This window comes from Acanthochromis polyacanthus, chromosome 17 (assembly GCF_021347895.1).
Source record: "Acanthochromis polyacanthus isolate Apoly-LR-REF ecotype Palm Island chromosome 17, KAUST_Apoly_ChrSc, whole genome shotgun sequence".
NCBI lineage: Eukaryota > Metazoa > Chordata > Actinopteri > Pomacentridae > Acanthochromis > Acanthochromis polyacanthus.
Genome location: NC_067129.1, coordinates 625790 through 632228, shown reverse-complemented (window position 1 = coordinate 632228; position 6439 = coordinate 625790).

Sequence of the window (6439 nt, the reverse complement as noted above, 5' to 3'; positions counted from 1 at the left end):
AGAGCAATCTTTTGGTAAAACGTTTTTTTAATAAAAATAAAATAATTCTCATTTAAAAAACACATTTTTAGTGTCACATGTTTGCCTGTTTGTCTGTTTTTATCTCAACAAAATCAGTCTCCATGTACGGATCAGAGTGCAGGTCACCCTAAAATGTTTTTAAACTAATATCTAAGAAATCACAAAAACAAATGTTTTGATATTTAGATGCTGAATGTAAAATAAATAAATCATAAAAAGGACTGTAAAAAAGTCCACATTAAAAATCAAACAGTAAATTATTCTTTATGTCAAAATAAAACAGAACTATTTTCCTTCATATTTAAAGTCAGCAAAAACAATCTAATTATTTTACAGATATTTGCTGTTATTTGACTGAAAATGTGTAACTAGATTCTAAATTATTTCAAAATGTATTAAACATAAATAAAACCTAATAAAATCACAAAAAACGTATTTTAATTCACATGTTGGATGTAAAATAACTAAAAACAGGATTGTAAAAAACATCAACAACCAAACAGTAATTTATTCTTTTAGAACACGTAAAATTTCACTCTTTTCTCTGTACTTAAAATCAGCAAAAATAATATAATTATTTTACAAATATTTGCTGTTATTTGACAGAAAATTGAGTGTATAAAATGGTGCATTTGTTTGTTATTTCATCATTTGTTAAATACAGATAAAATCTAAGAAATCGCAGTAAAATGTATTTTAATTTATGTGTTGATTGTAAAATAAATAAATTAAATAAAAATAAGACTGTAAATGATGTCCATAGCAAAAGTAATCAAAAACTGTGATTAAAAAGAGAATCCTTTACAGATATTAACTGCTTTGTTTCTGTTTGTTTTAACAGTTTTGAACATTAGACTTTCCCACTGTTTTTGCTCTTGCTGTCAACTTTTCATCTTTTTTTTTTGTTTTTGACAATTTAGTTTCAGAGCATAAAGTTTCATTTAAATACCTGAAACCTTCTGGTGACAGACAGAGATGGAGGTCATGTTAAAGGAGAAGGTTTCTGTTTGGTAGAAGATGTTCTGAATGTTCAGCAGTCTGTGAATCAGACTCAGAATCTACTTTTCTAGTAGATTCTCCTCCTCTGTAACCTGCAGCTGTCTTTGTTCAACCCCATCATGTGGAGAAGATGTTCTGTCTGGATTCTGATTCTGATTGTGGAGGTTGGAACCTCTGAGACGCTGACAGCAGCCATTAGAGAAGCACACACTGAATAAATGAACAGTTTAGTACGTCTGCAGCAGGTAGAGGCTGGGATGCAACACGTCGACACTGACGGAAATCTGAGGACCTGCAGCAGCTCTGATGAAGCAATTAAACCTTCACCTTCTGACCTGAAACCTCCATCAAACATCTCAACACGGAGGTTTCATCCTTATTAAGTCATCTTTTCATTCTGGAGAGAATCATAATTTATGTGCAGAAAACATTCCTGGAACACCGTCTACAAGTTCTAATGATGTTTTAAAGTCAACATTGAAAGCTCAAAGAACATTTTAAGGACCTTTATCAGTTCCTAGGATGTTCCTCTGAGGTTTAAAGTGAACTGAGACAGAGTTTGGAGGATTCAGTAATGGAACGTTCTCAAACCAACAAACAAAAAACGTTTTGATGTTATCGAATCCTCCAGTGACAGAATATCAACAAAAACCAGTACCTTTCTGAGAATCCTACTGACAGAACGTTCTTAATAAACCATTTCCCAATTCTACCCGGTAAAAAGAAGCATTTGGAAAACGTAAGAACATTACGCCTTCATGGTTTCATGATCCTACCTTTAGAGAACCTTTAGAGAACACTGAGGGAGCTAAAAACCAAACCTTCTGAGAACATCACTAGAACTTTACAGAACCTGGAAGTTACAAAATCTGACAGAACAACAGAGAATTTAAACCAGAAGTCAGAAGATATACACATGACCAAATCATCCCAGATAGACCACAGACGGACGGATGGGCCACAGACCGACCGCAGACGGAAGGACGGGCCACAGACCGACCGCAGATGTGAAACAAACGTTTTAAAAAATAAAGACTTTCATAAAGATATTTTTGCAGTTTTGCTTTTTGCATATGCAAATTATTATTTTAATATTCCATCATCTGTACATTAAAACTGGGAAAAATATGTAAAATAATTTTTTAACCATTTTCAGTATTTAATAAACGTAATCACCTTTTAAACAATGGAAAATGTGTAAAAACAAAACAATGTGAAATGTTTTATTGGTTTAAATACTAATGTCATTTTGGTTGTAGTAAAACATTTTGTTTTGATGAAGACATTATTTACTGTTTTTGTTTGCTTGTTTATTTTGTTTTGTCTTTTGTTGTTTTCTTTAAAACTCCAGGATGTTATTTATTATTATTTTCTGTATTTGAACAAAACTGGAAAATACGTAAAAAAAAATAATAATTAAAGTCATTAATGATCCTTTTCCAGTCCTGAACAGACAACATTTTTATTTCAAATAATGACAAATATCTGTCACATTTATGAGATTTTTTACTAATTTAAATACAGGTTAAAAAAATCAAAAAAGTAATTTATTTAAAAAAGTTAAAAAACAGCATTAGTTAAAAAAATACAGATTTTTAATGAGGACAGTATGTTCAGGTTTGGCCTCTTTTTTATGATCAACATGTAAATAAATTAATCTGTGAATTTAAAAGTTATTTTAAATAATTTAACAAAACAGGAAAAACTCTAAAATGAAAAATACATTTCAAAACGTTTTTAAAATATATTTATTTTTTGTCTCAATCCATTCTGGAGGAAAATGAACAGTTATTATGAAATTTTTATTTTTTAAAATATTCATATATTGAACACGTCTGAATGTTTTTTTATCTTATTTTCTCCATAATGTGACTGAAAAAGTGAGATTATCGAAGTGAAAGCGTTAATATTCATGTTGGGGAAACTAAGACTAAAACCAGAGTTTGAACATTGCTGGCAGATGTTGGGTGCAGACTCCAGATGTTGGGTGCGGACTCCAGATGTTGGGTGCGGACTCCAGATGTCGGGCGCGGACTCCAGATGTCGGGCGCGGACTCCAGATGTCGGGCGCGGACTCCAGATGTCGGGCGCGGACTCCAGATGTCGGTCAAGACTCCAGATGTTGGGTGCGGACTCCAGATGTCGGGTGCGGACTCCAGATGTCGGGTGCGGACTCCAGATGTCGGGTGCGGACTCCAGATGTCGGTCAAGACTCCAGATGTCGGTCTAGACTCCAGATGTCGGGTGCAGACTCCAGATGTCGGGTGCAGACTCCAGATGTCGGGTGCAGACTCCAGATGTCGGGTGCAGACTCCAGATGTCGGGTGCAGACTCCAGATGTCGGGTGCAGACTCCAGATGTCGGGTGCGGACTCCAGATGTTGGGTGCAGACTCCAGATGTTGGGTGCTGTGTGTTCCCGTCCATCCACCCTGACCTCCTCCAGTTAGAACCAGCAGCAGCTCTGCTCTGATTGAAACATTCTCTCTCTGCTCTTCACATTTTATTCTTCTTCTTGAATTCAGCCCCAGCAGGCAGCAGAACTTCATCTGGACAAATGGTCTGATGCTGCTGCTCTCTGGGTGCGTTTTTAGAGAAAAACCTTCCAGGTACTGCTTCAGAAATCAGCTCCATGAGCTCCAAACATGGAGCTCCAAACATGGAGCTGTGAGGGCAGAAACCAACATCAAGTCAGCTGGAAAGTGGTCTGCTGGGTCTGAGCTCCTGGATCTGAGTGGATCAGCAGTGGAGGCTGTTAATTCGGCTTCTCTGTCGGATTACTCCATCCTCTCCTCTCCGGCTTGTGTTTTCCATGAAGCGAGGAAGCGCATTTTCATAAATAGACCTTGGCCGAGCGCTGCGGAGATGAAAATTTAATGAAGCTCAGAGTCTTGAGTGCAGCGCCGGGGCCTTGGAGAATCAGCCCTCTGTTACATTACTATGGCTTTCTCTACTACACACACTAATGCAAACATAACCCCCACCAACAACACACACACACACACACACACACACACTGCTGCAGAGCTGCATGGACCAGCTGCATTCTGACAGCGTGGCTGGAATGGGACCAGACAGGGGGGGGAGAGAGAGTGTGTGTCGGGGATTAAAAAGAAGGAAGTGTGTGTGTGTGTGTATGTGCGTGTGTGTGTGTGTGTGTGTGTGCTGTGAAGGAGGCAGCGCAGCTCTAATTTGTGTGTTTTCTTACAGCTTCTGTCCTGGTGTTATTTACTGACTTCTGTCAGTGTTTCAGTAAAAACTAAACTCATGCTGACTGTCATCCACACACACACACAGAAACACAGAAACACACACACACACACACACACACACACACACACACACACACACACACACACACACACACACACACACACACACACACACACACACACACACACACACACACACACACACACACAGAGAGAGAGAGAGAGAGCATGTTCAGGAGCAATAATTCATTTCATTGAACTCGATAATAGGTGCAGATCTGCTTAATAAATGCAACAAATAGCAGAAACCTGCTCCTCCTGACAAAGATCCACTGATCAGGTTAGCAGAGGACAGGAGCAGCTTCTGGAGCAGAAACACCTCAGAAAGGCTTTAATCCAAGATAAAACGGCACAGAAATCAGAAAAGAAAATCCAAAAGCTTTCCAGAAAGGTCATATTTAAAAATATTCTCTTCTAGTAGAAACAAAAATCCAGAATAAAACTGCAGAACTTTCTAGAAATCAGAAGAATGCTGCTGGTAATTAGCAGGAAGCTAACAGGATGTTTCCTGCCTTCAACTTTACAGAAACTCCACAAATTTAATCCGTAAACATAGAAGCAACCAACTGGAACTGAGAACATTTGAATATGCTGCTGTAGCGCCACATATTATTAGAAATAGAGACAGAATTTGATGAACAATATGCGACAAATGCAACAAAAATTGGAAAAATCTGTTCTTTCTGGGAGGTCAAAGGCCACACTATGTAGGTGTGTTTGCAGCTTTCTGCTCAAAAGCACTACAGAAAGGTGATTTAATCCAAGAAAGCAGCACAGAATTAGGAAAAAATGTCTCAGAAAGCGCTTTTAACGGTTGGATGAGTGCGCATGCGCGGTGATGTAAAGGCCCGAAGACGCTATTATGCAAATGAGGCGGTAATTAAAACATGGCGGCGGTAATTAGGAACAGTGTATAACTAATCAGGCCTAATGAGCATCGGGGGCGGGCAGGGCGGTGATCAAACGGCCGCGTTATGAGGCCTAATGGGGGGAGAGGAGGACCACGTCCCTGCTGCTCCGCTTCATCACGGCTCATTGTTGGAAAACACATGGAAGAAATAAGACGAATGCGCGGCTCAGGTCGGAGCTGGACAGGAGATGCAGCTTTTCATCTTATTAATATCATTATAGGTGCATGTGGAGGATAGAGAACTGTTGCAGGATCCGCGGAATAAATTCCAGACGCGATGAAAAATGCAATGACATGAATTATGAAAACCATAACAATATCGTAGCAAGGATATCAATATTTACACAACAGGAATCCCACATCCTGGGAAAGCCTTTTTATAGACGATAAAAATCAGAACAGGCCTCTTCTCTCTTTAGCACATGGAATAAATAAATCATATTAAAAATCATATTAAAGCCGCTGGTGTGTTTTTGTTGGTTTTTATTACAGCTCGTGTCCGCGGAGAAGCGGCCTGCTCGGCCTGACACAAGACGGGATTTTATTCAATAAAAATTAAACTTTAACTCCTATTATGGCCCAGACCCGCCGTCTCGTTTGTGTCAAGCTTCACTTTAAATACGCGATTTCAATTCTTATCAATAATGTAGCGCGAAGCCTGCATTTAAATATTCATTCCGTTTAGACTCGGTTTATTCAGACACTGGATTTGCTGCGTACCGTTAACATGAGTCATATTCTCTGTTTAAAATGAAGGAAGGAGGAGAAAAGCTGCTCCGCTGCGGCTCCAGATCCTCTCAAACCTGCATCTTTATTTCATGCGCGTAAAAACTGGGCCTCCCCGACACCAGCAGGACGCACAGCGCGTAACCGTGCACGCTTCGGACACGGGCACGCTTTCAGACTGAACACATGGAGAAACCCCAAATAAATGAACGAACTTCCTGCTGTCAGTGAGGCTGAAATCTGTGCTTATTTTGTGCCGCTGAGGCTGCTGGCATCTTATTTTCTACATTTTCTCTTTTGCAATTTAACTCACATGGAACACCCGAGGACTTAAGAAGGATTTAATGAAATATGCAACATTAAATTCATTATTATTAGGCTGAATCATATTTTAAAATGAACATTCCAGATAAATTCAGTCAATTAAAATGCCTAATTTGGGTACTTTAATTTAAAACAAGCATTTAAAAATTAGAAATGATTTTAATATTGCTGTTATTATTTTTATTGGTG